Source organism: Bombina bombina, chromosome 5 (genome assembly GCF_027579735.1).
Source record: "Bombina bombina isolate aBomBom1 chromosome 5, aBomBom1.pri, whole genome shotgun sequence".
In the NCBI taxonomy this organism is placed as follows: Eukaryota; Metazoa; Chordata; class Amphibia; order Anura; family Bombinatoridae; genus Bombina; species Bombina bombina.
The window spans coordinates 246,115,182-246,133,493 of NC_069503.1; the positions used below are offsets into that span (position 1 = coordinate 246,115,182).

General features: G+C 37.3%; 1 protein-coding gene across 1 annotated transcript in view; it reads right to left on the bottom strand.

The window, feature by feature from the left end:
- The window catches only part of GPR158 (G protein-coupled receptor 158), a 734,480-nt gene that overhangs the window by 277,182 nt on the left and 438,986 nt on the right, over positions 1-18,312 (bottom strand). The window lies entirely within an intron of this gene.

Below are 18,312 nucleotides of genomic sequence, written 5' to 3' on the forward strand. Positions count from 1 at the left end.
TTTATTTAGAGAGCCTATGAACTAGCCTTCAAGATATTTGAATCAGTTTTAAATATATATATTTTACTACATTATACTTTAACCAGGGTCTATTTTTTATGGTATAGTATACAGAATCATTATTAAATTAAGATATACTTTTTGTGAAGTTTTCCGGTATGGTGCATGTGAGTAAAATGAGTGTAATGCAATGATTGTATGCTATATGGGAACATGTGAAACACTTGTTTTATTGTGATTATAGCTGATGTGTAGAATATACATTTTAAAATACAAAAAGATGATAGATAGATAGATAGATAGATGATATATAGATAGATTGATAGATAGATGATAGATAGATAGAAAGAAAGATAGATAGATAGCACTCACCCTCATATACAAGAGTAAACTAGGATAAAACTGAACCTTTAATAATATTGAGAAGTAAAAGCAGGATACTCTGCTAACACACCCCACCACCAATATAAAATCGTGTAACACCCCCCTGTTTCTTGGTCTATAACTGGATACGTTGGCTTCAGGTGTCAGGGATGTAACACATGAAAATCTCTAAAACAAATCTGTTTCGGCCGTTATATTGGCCTTTCTCAATGTTTCATAAAACTGACAGATTTTCGTGCGTTACACCCCTGACACCTGAAGCCAACTTATCCAGTTATCGGCCAGGAAACATGGTGGTATTACACGATTTTATATTGGTGGTGGGGTGTGTTAGCAGAGTATCCTGCTTTTACTTCTCAATATTATTAAATGTTAAGTTTAAGCCTAGTTTACTCTTGTATATGAGGGTGAGTGCTATAAGTTCCTAGTTCTGTTTGTCTCTCCTGTCTATGGGAGGGTTGCTGTTAACGTATGTAGTAGGGTCACACCGGCCCAGTATTTATATGGTCTTTTTTCTTGTATTACCTGTCACAGTGCCAGTTGTAATATTTTGTATCAATATTTGGGTAGCTTATTCTGACAGCACACTTGCAACTAAGATTACAGTACAGCACGTACACAGGGACTTACAAGATCCAAAGATATAAGACTGCAGATGTCTGTTATGGGAGCTTGTATGATTACTTTTTAGTATGTGCATTTTATAGCAGGGCAGTGGGCCTGATTAAAAACATTTGAATCGGAGATGCGCTTATGAGTTTTGATTTTTGGTTACTTTTTTCAAGCATGGGCACCTGTTTCCCTGTCTACAAAAACAGTTGTGGGAGGCATTTGTATCAGCCAGTAATAAAGGAATATCACATGGATTCCATAGCAATTTAAACAGCTTTAAAGGATCATAGATACCTTCCACCACCAGGTCAAACGTCCCAGCTTAAAGATACTGCCTAGCTCCACATACCCTGGCTTTGTTTAACCCCACCCACAACATATTTAACTTCACCCACAACAGACAGTGGGCCCCACTCCTCCTATTATGGCCCTGCATACAAAACACTGGTGGACCACTGCCCACAAGATTCCCTCACCTCACTGTCCCAAAAGAGTATATGGGAAATATTTGTAGGTATGATCATGGTACTACAAATATAAAATGCTTCTAATTATTGGAGCTTTTATTTTTATTTTGCTTACTTTTTCAGAGACCTCGATAGACAAAAAAATAAAAGAAAAAGAAATTGCAGTGAAGTAAAACACTACTGATAATTAATTCAATATTGGTGAAAAATGCCTAATATGTCTTAATGTAAGCTTATTCACTTAACCCTGTGAGTGCTAATGATGGCTCTGAGCCTTCGCAAATTGTCCCTGACAAAGGCTCAGAGCCGTCGCTAGCACTCACCCACCTTGAGGGCAATCTGGGGGCTCCCACCTACTCCCACCCCAGCGATCTGGCCTGAATAGTGAGAGGCATCGCTGGGGCTTCACGATTCGTGCAGTGACTTCACGCGCAATGACGTGATGACATCATCATGCAACTTTATTTAAAATAACAATGGACAATATAGGGAAATGGGGGCATGCTGCTTAGAAGCCTGTATCTTAGGCATCTAAGCAGCTACAGACCCCCAAGACCCACCGTTGGAAAGGTAATCGCCTAACCTTTCCAACAGTATAAGTCTTGGGGATCTGGAAAAAAAAGTAAAAAATTAAAAAAATTAAAAAAAGTAAAAAAAAAAAGCTCAAATCCAGCTTAGCACCTAGGTGGGAAATGGCTTATCAGCCGAAGGGTTAAACATTAATTTCAATTCACGACATGTGCAATTAATCATTTAAAATCACTTTAATTGTTCAATTAATATGTTTATAAACCTCCAAACAGTTCATTGTTGTCACAAATTTGTATGAATTCAATATTATATTTAATAGTGTGGTTTGAGTTTAGTTTGACACTTTACAATAAATTTAAAAAATAAAATCTATCTGGTGTATTAACGTGAAACTGAGCATGTGCAAAAATAGCATTGAAAAAATATATAATTCAAGCAGTCTAGAAATACCACTCAAAAAAGTGTCAAGTTGTGGAATCCTACTTTTTTTTTTTTTTTTTTTTTATTAGTGAAATACCCAGGAGAATCCACACAGTAATCCCAGAATTCCAATAGACTGGAATGAGCCCACTATGCATTTTAAACAGTTGGCTAAAATCTTGCACATTGCAGCTTTAGAGCATTATATGTTAGTGGGCTAATTAGTAGTGTTAGTAGTGGCATACACATGTAGCAGCCAATGGCTGTCCTCATCCAGCAAGGACCTCTTTAACTTGTATTAGAACAGGTGTACAACAGGCTTGATGATCTTGCATATTCACTAGCATGTGATGGATAAATAAATGCTTGTGACTCGACTTTTTAGCAATTTAGAAATACAATAAATACATTTGTTCCTTCTTTTTTTTTAACTAATAAAGCTCCAATAATAGAAAAGGAGAGAAGCTAAGTCAAAGTTTGTAGAGCTTATTAAATACTATGATACACCCTGCTTTTCAAACTAGCAACTTTAAAAATATTTAAAAGAAACTGGGTGCAGTTTGGATATTTGCATTAAAACGCTGAATATTTGATTTAAATCAGTTCAGTACATTCTGAGATATTTTGAGGTTAAATGTTTTCAAAGTGGCCCTCCAAAGAACAGGACTGTGGCGATTCAAGTTTTTAAGATATAAAAATTGTGTAGCCATGTTGCTGTTGTTAATATATTTGCAGTAAAAAAAGGCCACAAAAGTATCCCTTTTTAATACCAGATCAACATAATTTACATAACTGTTTCAGAAGTTTTTGTAAAGTTTTTTTTATTAGTAAATTATTCTAATCAATTTATTCAGTTTTACTAAATATGCTATAGTAACCTTTTCAAGATTGGAATTATGCATAGTTCAGAATCCATAAAATATTAGAGGAGATCTCAATTGCATAATGACAATGCAATGCTAGCTGGCTTTCATAACTCTTAAAAGGAGATTTACTTACACCAATGAGAAAATGTAGTATTGTTTCCACACCATGTATATTAAAAGGAATTATAGAAACTTGAGAATTAAAAAGCTGAATAGAGAATATTTTATTTTTTATCCATTAATCACAAATAAATTGCATCTATTACAGATAAACAAATCTCTGTAACACATTTCCCCTCTAGGATCCATATTATGGACCAAGGGGCCGATTTATCATGCCCCTGTTTACGCGCGAGCCTTCAGACCCGCCGGAAACAGAAGTTATGAAGCAGCGGTCTAAAGACCACTGCTCCATAACTTGTCGAATACGATCAGGTTGATTGATAGCTCTAGCGAAAGAATAGAGAATCTTGATGCTGCTCTCATTCTATGCAGTCAGTCTTTTTTCTTTTCATTTTGAATTTGAGTTTTACATTATCAGAGATCAAACCTACATAGATTCACAGTTCTTCATTTTTGCACAGTTAATTAGAAGCAAACAAATGTAAATAAAAAAATATTTGCAAACATGTTTTCTTGTAAACCTATTTAACCTGTGTCAGTGTTGGACTAAGGATATACAATATATTTGCATCTGATGTCATTATCATAGGTACAACTAATTAAGGATTTATCAAGCTTCCAGTTACGTCTGAAAATGTGGTACTTCCAATGTTATATTGAAATTCAGAGATTCAAATAACCATAATTAATTTATATACTTTGTACAGCTCATAGTGTAGGTGTTTGTGTGGGTGGCTTATATACAGATTCTGTGTGTCATTTACTTACCTTAGCAGCACCACACTGTGCGTAGTGAGTAGTACTGTTTTGCAGAGAAGTGTTAAAGAAATTTGTATAAAAAATAAAAAAGGTTAGGGGGGATTATATAGCAAAGAAATTAAACTCATGCCAGAAATTAATTTCTCAATTGTGAAAAAGCTGTGAATTTGTATTTATTTTAACTAGGTAGACTAGTTAGTAAATAGTTATTAACTATTTACTAGCTACCTAGCTAAAATAAATACAAATTTACCTGTAAAATAAAACCTAACCTGAGTTACACTAACACCTAACCTTACACTACAATTAAATAAATTACATTAATTAAATACAATTAATTAAATTACAAAAAACAAACAAACACTAAATTACACAAAATAAAAAAGAAATTATCAAATATTTAAACTAATTACACCTAATCTAATAGTCCTATCAAAATAAAAAAGCCCCCCTAAAATAAAAAAAAACCCCTAACCTAGAATTAACTACCAATAGCCCTTAAAAGGGCCTTTTGCAGGGCATTGCTCCAAAGAAATCAGCTCTTTTACCTGTAAAAAATAATACAAACAACCCCCAACAGTTAAACCCACCACCCACACAACCAAACCCCCCAAATAAAATCCTATCTAAAAAAACCTAAGCTCCACATTGCCCTGAAAAGGACAATTGTATGGGCATTGCCTTAAAAGGGCATTTTTTTTACAGGTAAAAGAGCTGATTACTTTGGGACAATGCCCCGCAAAAGGCCCCTTTAAGGGCTATTGATAGTTTAGTATAATTTAAATGTGTGAATTTTACTTTTGCTTTTGAGTTTTTCATACCTCCCACTGTCCCTATTTTAGAGGGACAGTCCCTGATTATTATCTCTGTCCTGCTGTTCTTCTGAGACAGCCATATGTCCTTATTAGCAGAATTTCCCTTAGCTCTACCCACGGAGCACACAGGAGTGAACGCAACAGACTGCTCAGACACACCCACCATCCAATCTCATCCCTGCATGGCTTCTCCCACAAAATTACAACAGGCCCCCATCAAACTCCTGAATCCCTGATACCCAGCCACAAATGTTGGGAGGTTTGCATATTTATTCAATACAATGAAAACAAACTGCATAAGTTTGCAAAAAGCCGCAAGAAAAACTTAAATTATGCTTACCTGATAATTTTCTTTTCTTCAGATGTAAAGAGTCCACAGCTGCATTCATTACTTTTGGGAATTCAGAACCTGGCCACCAGGTGGAAGCAAAGACACCCCAGCCAAAGACTTAAATACTCCTCCCACTTCCCTCATCCCCCAGTCATTCTACTGAGGAACAAGGAACAGTAGAAGAAATATCAGGGTGAAAAGGTGTCAAGAGAACAAAAATAACAGATGCTCCACAGAAAAAATATGGGTGGGGAGCTGTGGACTCTTTCCATCTGAAGAAAAGAAAATTATCAGGTAAACATAATTTAAGTTTTTCTTCATAAATGGAAAGAGTCCACAGCTGCATTCATTAGTTTTGGGAAAATAATACCCAAGCTATAGAAGACACTGAATGCAAAAACGGGAGGGTACAAGAGGCGGCCCATTCTGAGGGCACCAGGCCTGAAAACTCCTACCCAACAAAATCCCGCTTCGTCCGAAGCCGAGAACAACTTTGAAAAAAAGGAAAAGGCCCATGGACACTGACCCACAGATAGTCCACAGCCTTGCTAGAGACCGAAGGAACTAGACTCGACTGAGTCAACAGCCTCCAAGAGACACAGTCCCCAGCAGTCGGTCTCCAAACAACACACCCCTTACTAAAGAAAGGGAACAAACTACCGTATTCTTCCACAAAGAAGAAAAGGCACAGAGAAAACATGATTGTACTTGTAAAGCGCGGCTAATCCCCCTTAAGGGACTCAAGGCCCTGCTCATTTTATCAACCTTGAAAGGAGGAAAGGCTGAGTAGACCTCGCCGGGGATTGAACTTACAACCCTCGGTTTGCTACACTGCAGAGTAGCTACATTGCATTAGTATGCTGAGCTAGTTCCAGCTAGCATAAGGAACTCCAGAAAAAAACCATAAAAAGGGCACAATGAGTCCTAAATAAAAACACAGAGCAAAAACCAGAGAAACCGGGTCAAGCTAACCAGTCAGCCAGTCTCATAGAAACAAGGGGAGGTAACGCCCAGACCCCAGAAATACAGAAACTACGGGATAAGGCCGGGAGTATGAAACAGAGAGAGGATCTTCCCCTAACACAGTGCAACCAAACTCTAGAAAGCAACTGAAGACGAAGGTCCCCAAGTCGCAAAAAGGTATCTCAGAATACTGAAATATTCCAAACGAAACCTCGTGCAGCAAGCTCGGATAGGTCTGACGAACAACACCTAAAGCAAAAACACTACATGCTGCCGTCATCTAAAAATTACTCTGAAACTTAAATACTTGCAGGCAAGTAGAAAGCAACTGAAGATAGGATCCTTCAGACTGCTAAGTATTCACTACTATCTAAGAGCCGCCAGTCCTCCGCACAAATATTGAATGTGGAGAAAGGAGAAACCTCAAAAAGGCTTACTATACCTCAAATGCTCCGAGGATGAAATAGAAGAGCAACAGATCTCAGATCCTGCTCCAACACCAGACCAGCCCACACAAGAGACATGTCTGATAGACAGGGGGACAGAAAGACCCCAACCACAAGTACCCAGGTAATGAAAAAAAAAGGGGGGACTCACCCACCCCAACAGAGCTTGGATACCAACCCAATCTGCTCCTCCAAAATAAGGCACTCCCAAGGAGAACTCCCTAGGGCCTGGAACAGAGAAAAGTGCAATAGATCCATTGGAAGACCTGTCACAACTCTCTTAGACAGTCTCTACGTAGAGAGATCAATTTCCAACAGGAAGAACAGAGCCCACAGAGCAGCAGATTCTGCCCCATACAGAAATAAGCTACCTGATCCAACCTCCTACATACAGGGCAGGACAAAGACCCTCCAAAGAGAGGAAACCCCAACTCATAAGGAAGATAAACTATCCCCTCCAAAGGGAAGGGCACAGATAAGAACAGCGTACATGTCTACAAGACATGAAGCCATAGTATGATCAAAACACGGGCTGAATGAAAAATCATCCAGACACCACTGTTGACCCAACAGAGAAAAAAACTCCCCATAGAGGAGCACACTCTGTCCGAAGGACAAGTCAGGCCTTAAAGTTTATAACCAGTACCCAAAGGTGGATGAGAACTCTGGCATACCTGCTTGCAAGCCCAATGAGCTAGCCTCTATGTCGCAACATAGGGTCCCTGAAAAAAATTGGATCTTCCCAAACCAGTCCACCGGATCATAAGTCTCCAGGCATCCAAGAAGGATCCCAGACAAGAACTCCGGACCCGGGACCCAGAATCGTCCTAGAATGAATGACACCCTCAGTAAACACAAGATACCCCATATGAAGCAATGAGACCTCACAGGGGATGAGAACTGGGAAACCCAGAGAATGGGTACAGGACTCACTCATAATTCCCAGCCCAAAGGGAAGAGAACACCCTTAGATGGAGGTCAACACCACCCCAGCAAGGTACTAGGCCGCAACAAAGTCACACAATTTCTCTAGAGCCCAAAGGCCCCAAGGGCAGCACTAAGGGAAATGAAAACGAGAAAAGAGTCACCCGAAAGAAAGTAGAAAGAAAGGCTAGTCTCCATAATCCTTTCAGATTAATGTTCCAGAGGACCACACCCAAGGGAGAAGAATGCAAAGCATCCCGAACCCAGGCAGAAAAACATTCCCTAAGTAAAAAACTTGGAAAAAGAGACATCTCATATCACCCCTGATATGGAGACAAATAACTCCCGAAGGAAGACAGAGCCTCACAGCCTTCACTTCCTAATTAAGCGGCCAAAGCCACCAGAAAAACCGGACGAAGTCGAGAAATTCTCGACCCAAAGGAAGAAAACCTCTAAAATGAACAAGTCCTAAAGGGACACTTCAAAAGAGACCATGAAAGGCAAAACCATAAGAATGGTGGTATGAAGGACTTAAATCCTCCAAGCCTCCAACCCACAACGGGAAGGAACACTCTAGTTCCCGAAAATTTTGGAAAAGACTGAGCATGTCCCCATGGATCTCAACGGAGTGCCGTCCCACTAGATTGAAAGGCAAATGAGGACTGAACCAATCCCCCATGACCCTAAGAAACCACGGACTTTCAAGTGCTCTCAGGATGCTAGAAAAAATAGAAGGAACAACACTAACAAAGTGTGTTTAGAAAAAAAGAGGTGCGCCTATTCAATGCTATTCCTAAGGTGGAGATTCTAATAGTGATATTTTCTGTTTTTGTGAAGAATATATATAAAAAACAATAATACAACTATAAAATTATATATATATATATATATATATATAAGTGGTCAATAATAACTGATCATTAATAATAACAAATAAATACTTGGTAGATTCCTTGGTATTAATATACAACAAAAATGTCCATATATGTTCAGTGTACTGAAAGTCCCAAAATTCCTGAGGAGTGGTGCAATGTAGATATCCCCAGAACAACAGCAGCTCTCTCCAAAATATACGTGAGGATAAAACTTGGTCCTGAAAATGACAAAAAAAGAAGAGGCGCTCTGGTGCAGATAAACCCAACAATAAGTGAGATTTCCAAAAGAAAAAATACTAGTACTCACAAAAGTATTTGCACTTCCAGTGCAATAATCCACAAGCCGAAACTTCAGAGCCGTTCGGCTGACTCTTTCTCTCCCGATATGCTGATATGCTCCCGGCAGTATTCAGGCCCCTAGGAGAAATGAAGCATAGAACACCTTTGGTGCAGATAACCCTTACCAATATGGGACTGCTAACAGTGGGTAGGTGTATATACTCACAAACGTGTATGCACAATCAGTGCAATATCGAGCGGACCGAAACTTTGTAAAGCCGTTCGGCTGACTTCCCAAAAAGGTAGCTGGTACTCTCAAACGTCCGGTGGAAAAGAATAGTTCAAAGCAAGGTAGAACAATATAAAAACTTTTATTAAAATACTTAAAACTTCGCTACGCGTTTCTCGGCTGCACGCCGTTTCATCAGGCTCATAAATTTAGTGAACTACCTTGCTGTCTTAAAAGGCTGAGTTAACCAATGGGAATGGTTTGTGTATTACACACCCACCATAACTCTCGCACCAATGGAGATGGTTTATATGTAACACACCCACCGTAACACATGTGTTAATTGATTAGGTGCTATGTCTCTCACAATACTAACAGAATTATATCTTAGCTGACAACAAATAACATATCAATAAATACATTTTTAGCAACATCAAACGACGTATTAAAAATAGACATAATGACTCGTCTTATATTTGATACACGACATATGTACAATGATCTAAATTTTATATACATGAGATGTACTAGTAAATGTCCTCTAGATTCTGAATTTCAGGGGATCACCCCTGCTTAACATATATCTATATATGCTCTGTGTGCATAAGACATTTTTAGCTGTGTTATTACTATAATGCTTACACACATAATGCCATACATCATACAGGTACGATTTCTGCTTGATAACATAATGCATTGAGATGGTAATTAAATGTTATGATATTCGTTTTAAATGTAGTAGATCTCTATATGTTTCTTAATATTTTGGATTTAAACCAATTTAGTTTGGGAGATAATAACATTCTGTTATTTAAATCTAAACAATAATAAAAATTCAAAGTACTAAGTGATCCCAAATTACAATTTCAAGCCCTCCATGTTTTTAATAAATTTGTAATAGTATCGATAACATTGTAATGAGGTTTGAAATAATGTGATATAATCCTATAATTTCTATAAAACCTATACCAAAAAATGTATATCCTCTGTGCAGTGAATATCGAGTACTGAATTGAGGTTATAGAGATTGTGTGAAAAAATGAACCCTAATTTAATGTATGTACCATTAATATACTGAAACTATAAGTGACATTAATCTAATGGTAGTGCTAATTGATTCTGAGTGTGACCAGGGAATTGTGAAGTACTACTACTAATAATAATAAATAAATATAACTAAAAATGAGGACTGAACCAATCCCCCATGACCCTAAGAAACCACGGACTTTCAAGTGCTCTCAGGATGCTAGTTGAAGCTTGTGAAACAAGACAATCACACAAATCATATTCTGATCACTAGGCACCCTCACCGGACCAACCGGACATAAAAAGGTGCCACGTGTCTGAACTAGGCCTCAAAGACAGAAGGATTTGTACCCAGTCAGGACCAGCATGAAACCAAGGGCCCCAGCACTGTCAAGGCCACATAGAGTCTCCCCCGATGATGGAGGGATAAAGAACAGTCAGACAGACTTTTGTAAACAGAGCGACCACAAAATCGCAAGTATCAATTCCAGAGAGGAAAGTTCCCGAAGGAAACATCACACCACAACATGAGCTTTAAACCAAATAAAAATCATCCTCACCGGATAAAAATAAAAGATAAGGCAACCCATAGGTTATCACCCAGGAAGAACGGACAGACCCACAGGACCAGCCCAACAGGGCTCCAAGACTTCCAAGCTCAGAACTGGAAAAGGATACACAAAGAACAAAGACTATAAGAAAATTACTTCATCCCCTTTATGTCTATGTAAATATAGTCAGTCCACGGCACTCCAAAGTAATTCTTTAAAGAAATGTATTTGAGAAAAAAGCAAAGTTTTGGGGTCACAGCCCTTTATTCATGCTTGAACATGTATGCAAGCCAGTCGAAGAGTAAGACTGAGAATCCCCAGACCCATTAAGAGTGGGATCCTCCAGCAACGCAAAAAAACGTGCCTTAGTAGGACATAAAGGCACACCAGTCTATAACGAAAGGTGCAAAATACCTCCGCCGGGACAAAAGGAAACACTGGTCCCGATGGTTGACCTCCTGAGGCCTCAGGGGCAGTCGCTCCCCCGAAAGGCTGAACTAGACCAGGCGATCCCACGCCTGACGAGCCCCGGTTAATGAAACACAGACAATATCGTAAGCACACTCCCGGGAGATGCCGATGTGCCAGCACCAAAGATATGACCATGCGGAACCGTGTCGTAACCTCCGGTGGGAATAAGCCACACTCCCTAGAAAGGATAAGAAGCGTTTGGGTTACTTGCATGCGTAGTAAGAGTTGATGGTAGGGAACTTGTCTCTTGAAAAATAGAATCCCCAGAGATGGATGGCTCAGTGGGCACCCCATTCCCCGATCCCAAGGAATAGAGCACTCTAAAATGGTATTTAGAACATAACTGATGGGCATGTATCACCCGGCCAATTCATATTCTTCACAAGAAGTAGAGTCTGAATCCGAGACATCCGTCTCCAAGAATCCTCCATAATTGGGACACTGCCGCTTCCAGAGAATCAGACACCAGCAAATTAGGATTTCTCTGTTGCCACGCGGTCAGGAAAAAGGAAATGGGGTCACAAGGTAAACCGTGCAGTCCATGCAAAAGCGGGCCCGACCAAAAAGGCCACATCACTAGACATAGGCCGTTATGTTCCAAAATAGCCATGAGCCAAAGCAACACTACACAGTAGCAGAGAGAATCACATAACAAACATGATTATAATCCCCCCTGTTCAATAATCCCTCTCAGGAGATATTGACCCTTGATTCCTAGATACAAAAAGGAGCCTCACTGAGACCCTATGTTAAAATTATCCCCAAAAGTTTGCAGCCCCTGTCGGATAAACAGTTGAAATTACAATACATCCATGATGAAAGTAAAATTAAACAATCTTACCAGAATCTACGCCGTGGAACAGGAACACTGCCCTTCAAGTGTGACAGATAGTAGCGTCACCTCTGCCATGGACTTGAGAGAAAAAAGCAGGCAGCGAAACTCGTGAACGCTGATTGCTTGTGGAGCTGTTAATGTGAGTTGGAATGGTTTTGCAGAAAGACTCTTCCTGCATCTCTGAACTCTAACTTTCACCCATGCTCTCACCGAGAGGCTGACAGGATTACTTAAAACTCCAGTCCCATCCCGAAGAGTACTACCCTCCATAAGAGACTATCGGAAACGTCTGACACTTCTCTGCCAACCTCCTGGGATGAAAGGCAAAGAATGACTGGGGGGTGAGGGAAGTGGGAGGAGTATTTAAGCCTTTGGCTTGGGTGTCTTTGCCTCTTCCTGGTGGCCAAGTTCTGAATTTCCAAAAGTAATGAATGCAGCTGTGGACTCTTTCCATTTATGAAGAAAATCAACTCATAATAAAAGTTTAAGTTTTTCTTTTCTGTTTGAACTGAAATACACTTATGAGGCAGATCTGTTTACTGTTTAAGTAAAAGTTTTTGTAATGGTAATTCATTTAAGCCAACCGTGGGCCAGATTATGAGAATTCACATTTTTATGTCGGGTTAGCGCACTTGAGAAAATGCGTTCCAGTTAGCGTAACAGTGGGGAGTTTTTTCCGCTTTTGCTCCAATAATCTGGCTCAGTAATGGGTGTGCAGAAACACAAGATAGTTAACATAATGCAGACCTTCTTGTTCTTTTATATGAACATTGACACATACTGTATGACTTGCTCTCCTACACTGTATTTGTCTTTTATTTCCATAGCAAATATTGTAGTGTGTTTTAAAATCCCACAGAGTATGCTGATTTATACCTTTCATCACCCAAGTTTTTTTTTTTTATAGAAGAGATTCACCAAAGAGTTATTCTTGAGTTTCTTAGCATATTAAAGAGGATATTTTATGTTCTTATGGGTGTTACCATCATGTATTTTTACAATATGTAGTTGTATTAACACATTTCACTTTAATGACAGTGTTTGCTGAACATAAAACAGCTGATTAATGTATTCTTGCTTAGGTACTAAAATGTAGGTAAGGTTGCCACACGGTGAGTATTTTACAAGTATGGACAGTATTTTAAGATTCAGTGTAGATAAAGAATAAGGCCTAGATTACGTGTGGAGAGGAAAATTGCACTTTGGTGAGCAAGATATTTGCGCAGGCAAATATGCACTGGTATTACAAGTTAAGTCCAATGCGAACATGACCTTGCATTCGCATTGCCTGGAAGCCTTGCACTCACGAGAGCGTGCTTCCATAGACTCTAATGGGAGCCATGTTCTCATTCCGTGAGAAATGGCAAAGCACCTAGCGCAGCACAAGAGGTAAGTCGCGCAGTGTTGGGCAGCAAATTAAAAATATATATATGTATGTGTTTATATGTGTATGTGCAATCACAATCCCCATGGACCGCAATGTAAAGGCACTTTCAGTGCCGCTTTTGTCTAACACTCTCACATTACCTCACTTTAACCCCTTATAACTGTTTTGTGCTTATATTTTTATTTTATTTGGGGGCAATTGGGGCAACTTTTTTTTTTATTAACCAGAGGTCTGACCTCTGGTTAATTGCGCTTAGCGCAAAGTGCTCCCGTGAGCTTGGGGAAGCATTAACCAGTAACTTGTAATTGCAGGTTATTTAAAGTGCACCCGTTAACGGGCACATTTGACCCTTTATGGGTGCACATTAAAATAGAGCTTCACTTGTAATGTAGCCCTAAATGGGGAAATAAATACCCTAATATGGTAAAACAGTTTCTTGGTGCATTGTAAAAAAATGTAAGAGCTCTTTTTAAATAGGGATATAAGCTCATTAGTTAATCTGAAATACTCTCAAAGGTTAATTGGTGGAAGGAGACACATCCCAAAATCAGAAAAGCAGAAATAATTTATTTTTTCAGCCAGGAACATTTGTTTTTTAAAAAGTGAAAAAAAAAAAAGAATTAAAATTAAAATGATCTATTTTAGATGCAACAAGAAAAACATGTTTTAATGTCCTTTAAATATTTAGCCAATATTGTTGCATCAAGTGAGGTTAAAACTATTTGAATGCATTTTGAAACTATCACACAATTATTCATTTTAAAACCTAATTTCTCATTCTGTCAGTTCTGGGCATAAGCAAATCTGACTCCCTGTTGTATGTCCTCAGGCTAAGATAAACCTTCCTGCAATGGTCTCCTCCTCCTTGTACGGCTGTGACAAGAAGCAGAAATGAAGTGTAAAAAAATAACAATACATAAGGTAAAATCCATTTAAATAGATTAATAATACATATCACAATGTTTACTATTAAGTATAAGCAACTGATTAGTGCTTCCTTTTTCCTTTTTTTCTTCTTTTTTTTCTTCTTTTTTTAAATTACAAATATAAAGAAGAAAACAAGAAAAGGTGACAGGAGAAATAAATACAACATATTTAGTTTCTTCATATAAAAAACCCCATATATTATTATCCATTAGATATGTGCATGGCGAAAAAATTTGGTTCGGATCGATTCAGATTTTTTTAAATTTCGGTTCAGAAGGGATTCAAATTCGGAAAAATTTGAATCAATTCGGTTCGGATTCGTTTCGGATTCATTCGGATTCAAATAAATTCGGCTCGATTCGGTTCGGTTCAGAAATTCGGAATTCGATGGGATGTGCTGTGTATTAGACTAGTATTATGTACTGTATATTAGGTGTAACCCATAGCAGAGTGATATATCCTAATATACTGTACAATACTAGTGTAATCCATGGCCATCCGAATATACCGAATAAATCCGAATAAATCCGAACTAATTCGGATTTATTCAGTAAATTCGGCACTATTTTAATTCGGAAATCCGAATCGATCTGAATCCCGAATTTTACGAATTCGGACGAATTTCCGAATCGATCTGAAACGAATCGCACATGTCTATTATCCATCAATAATCATAATAATTAATCCTATACATTAATAAAATACTAATTTACCAATCCTTCATCAAATAAATTGTTGAGAATAAACATGAGAGAAAAGGAAGACTATTTTATTGCTAAAATTGGAACCATTCTTCTATGCTCAGTTTTTCCTTAATCAAATCAGATTTAAGAAAAGGAGAGATAATTTCTTATAGAGATAAATAATCCAAGGATCTGATATATTTCTGCAATAATATCCCTATATGATTTGACATATCACTTAAGGTGTCATATTGATCCATGACCAAATGTTGCATTGTTTGTTGTTTTAAAGCTGCAACACTAGATACTTTACAGCTTAAAGGAATAGTCATGTCAAAATTAAAGTTCATGATTCAGATAGAGCATGCAATAATAAACAACTTTCCAATTTTCTTCTATCAACAAATTTGCTTTGTTCTCTTGGTATTCTTAGCTAAAAGCTAAACCTAGGTAGGCTCATGTGTTAATTTCTAAGCCCTTGAAGGCTGCCTCTTATCTGAATTTTGACAGTTTTTCACAGTTAGAAACTGCTAGTTCATGTGTGTCATATAGATAAACATTGTGCTCACGCCCATGGAGTAATTTATGAGTCATCACTCATTGGCTCATTGGCTAAATTGCAAATTAGTCAAAATAACTGAAATAAGGTTTAGATACAAGGTAATCACAGAGGAAAAAAGTATATTAATATTACAGTGTCGGTTATGCAAAATTGAGGAATGGGTAATAAATCTTTTTAAACAATAAAACATTTGGTGTAGACTGTCCCTTTAACCGTAACTTTAAAATACATTTTCTAGCTAATACAATAGCTAATGAGAGAAAGTAAGTAAGCTTTTTAATTACAACAATAAAACAGACTGTTTAACGTCCCTTTAAAGACTTTCATAGCTTGATTTTGGTAAATTTTAATTGTATGTCTTTACTTAGATATTTAAATAATTATTTTGGGTATGGTAGACAAACCCAGAACAAATATGCAATATCATATTATTATGCATATAACATTACATATATATTATATACTTTGTTTATCGCTGGTGTTTGCGCGTGTCAGAAGTAGCGTATGTATTACAAGTTGAAAGTAAACATGTTTGCTTGAGTACAATTGAATATAATGTACGTCGGGATAACGTGGCTTTAGAGCTAGAACTGTTATGCTAGAATAAAAAGTTGCACAAAACACATCAAAATGCATTTAAAAGTACAGTTACACTAATAATAACACTGACAGATATGAGGTCTCAGGTGTACAAAAAGTAAAAAAAAACTGCAAAAGGCTTTAACATAGATACTGTACATGTCTAAATATGTATATGTATGTATGTATATACAATATATATATATATATATATATATATATATATATATATATATATATATATATATATATTACAGACAAATACAGGGGGAATTGAGGGCCCTATTCCCGTGGGAACTTACAATCTAGACGGGTATATATATATATATATATATATATATATATATATATATATATATATATATATATATATTTATACATACGTATATATATATATATATATATATATATATATATGTGTGTGTGTATGTTTATATATATATGTGTAAGTTTTTATAAATAGATATTCCTATATATATATATATCCGTATATATAAATACCTATATATAATCATGGGCTGCATCTATGCACTCTGCTGAATAGCATTGAAAGTCTGTTGAATCCAGCTAGTGAGCCTTTTGTGATTGGACGCCATATGCAGCCCAGATTTTGATGATCAGTGGGTGGAGCTTGACAGCCATTTCAAACTGGCCAGAAACAATATTAATGATAAAATAGCTTTTTTACTGTTACTGCTGCATGATATAGAAAGGGGTTAAGGAATCTATTTGTAGCTTAATCTAAGCTAAGACTATAAGATATAGACTGTCCCTTCAATGACAAAATATGACATTATATTCACAGACTTTATAACGAATTAGGTAATGATAAACAAATCAATGAAACAAATATGCCAATGGTAGCACTAACATTTACTTTCAAATTTTACCATAAAAGATGGAAAACTCAATTTATGAGGAAATTCAGGGGAGTCAGTTGCAAATCAAAGATTCTAAATAAAAAATACCTATAATATGACCAAGGCGCGTTTAAACATATCTGTACATACAGTTTTCCTTAAACAGGAATATGACAGCAACTTAATAAAAACACATTTACCCTTGTACCTTGTAATTTGAGTGACTCATTAGAATATTGTTTATACATCTTTTGTTTTTAAGATCCCAGAAATAAATATGATAAACATTATATCAGAATTAAGTTGTATGATACATTTTCAAATTTAATAAAACAAATTATACCATTTTTTTTAAACTGTGGTAAATTAATTCTAAATACATCTGATAAATGCATCAAACTGATGCCTAGATTTCAAGAGGAGTGCTTAGCACCATTGTGTGTTAACATCACTCAATAGGATACTCAATAGCATTACTTTTTTTGTGCTCATATCCAAAGTGTTTATCATTCAAGCAATAGTCTAGGGTATGCTAACATCTACATTTTGAATAGCAAGGGTGGGCTAAATCCCTCAGATTATAGCCTATTATGGAGTAAAATTAATGTAGTATATCATTTGATCAGTAAACTGATGGTGCCCTAAGAAGAGGGTGTGATAAGCAAAGTTCTTTATGTAGCTCTGAGATATATCATTAACCCCTTATGCTATTGCACAAAGGTACTGCATTACAGGGCACTTTGTCTAGCGTACCCTGTTGATGTAGTACCTATATCCAACCTTCTGCCTCATGCTGCAGTCACGGCTGATAGGTTTGACAGCTAAGACTGCAGCCAGAGTTAGAAGGCATCTGGCTTCATATGGTAAGGGAGCGCTGATCATGCTCCCTTTACCATATGAAGCCAGATCGCTAATGCAGACAGTGACAATCTGTGTCACTCTCTGCATGAGTTTGTGGTGGTGCCGTGGGTCATGTCGGAGGGAGGTGGGTGGGTGACCCATTGCCAGAGGGGGCTGGTTCTCTGCTATCAAAAAATATCTCACTAGGAGTGATCCACTACACAACGGCAAAATAATTTTGAGAGTGGAGAGGGTCCCTACATTATGATCTCTTGGAAGAGGGATTGTGATTGCTGAGGGGCGGTCGCTACACTACCGGAATTTGTTTTATTAATAAATTAATTTAAAAAAATAGATGTGCATAAAATGCGTACTGGCATTACTTAAGATGGCAGAGACCATTAGAAAGGGGAGGGGGTTAGAGAGCTGAATGAGATGAATCAGGGAGGTTAGCGGATAAGGGGAGATCCTACACTGCAGTAAAAAAAAAAAAATCATTCATTTTTAGAAAAAGCTCTAAAACGTCATACAGTGGGTATTGAAAAGAATCACCTCCTTGAAAATAAT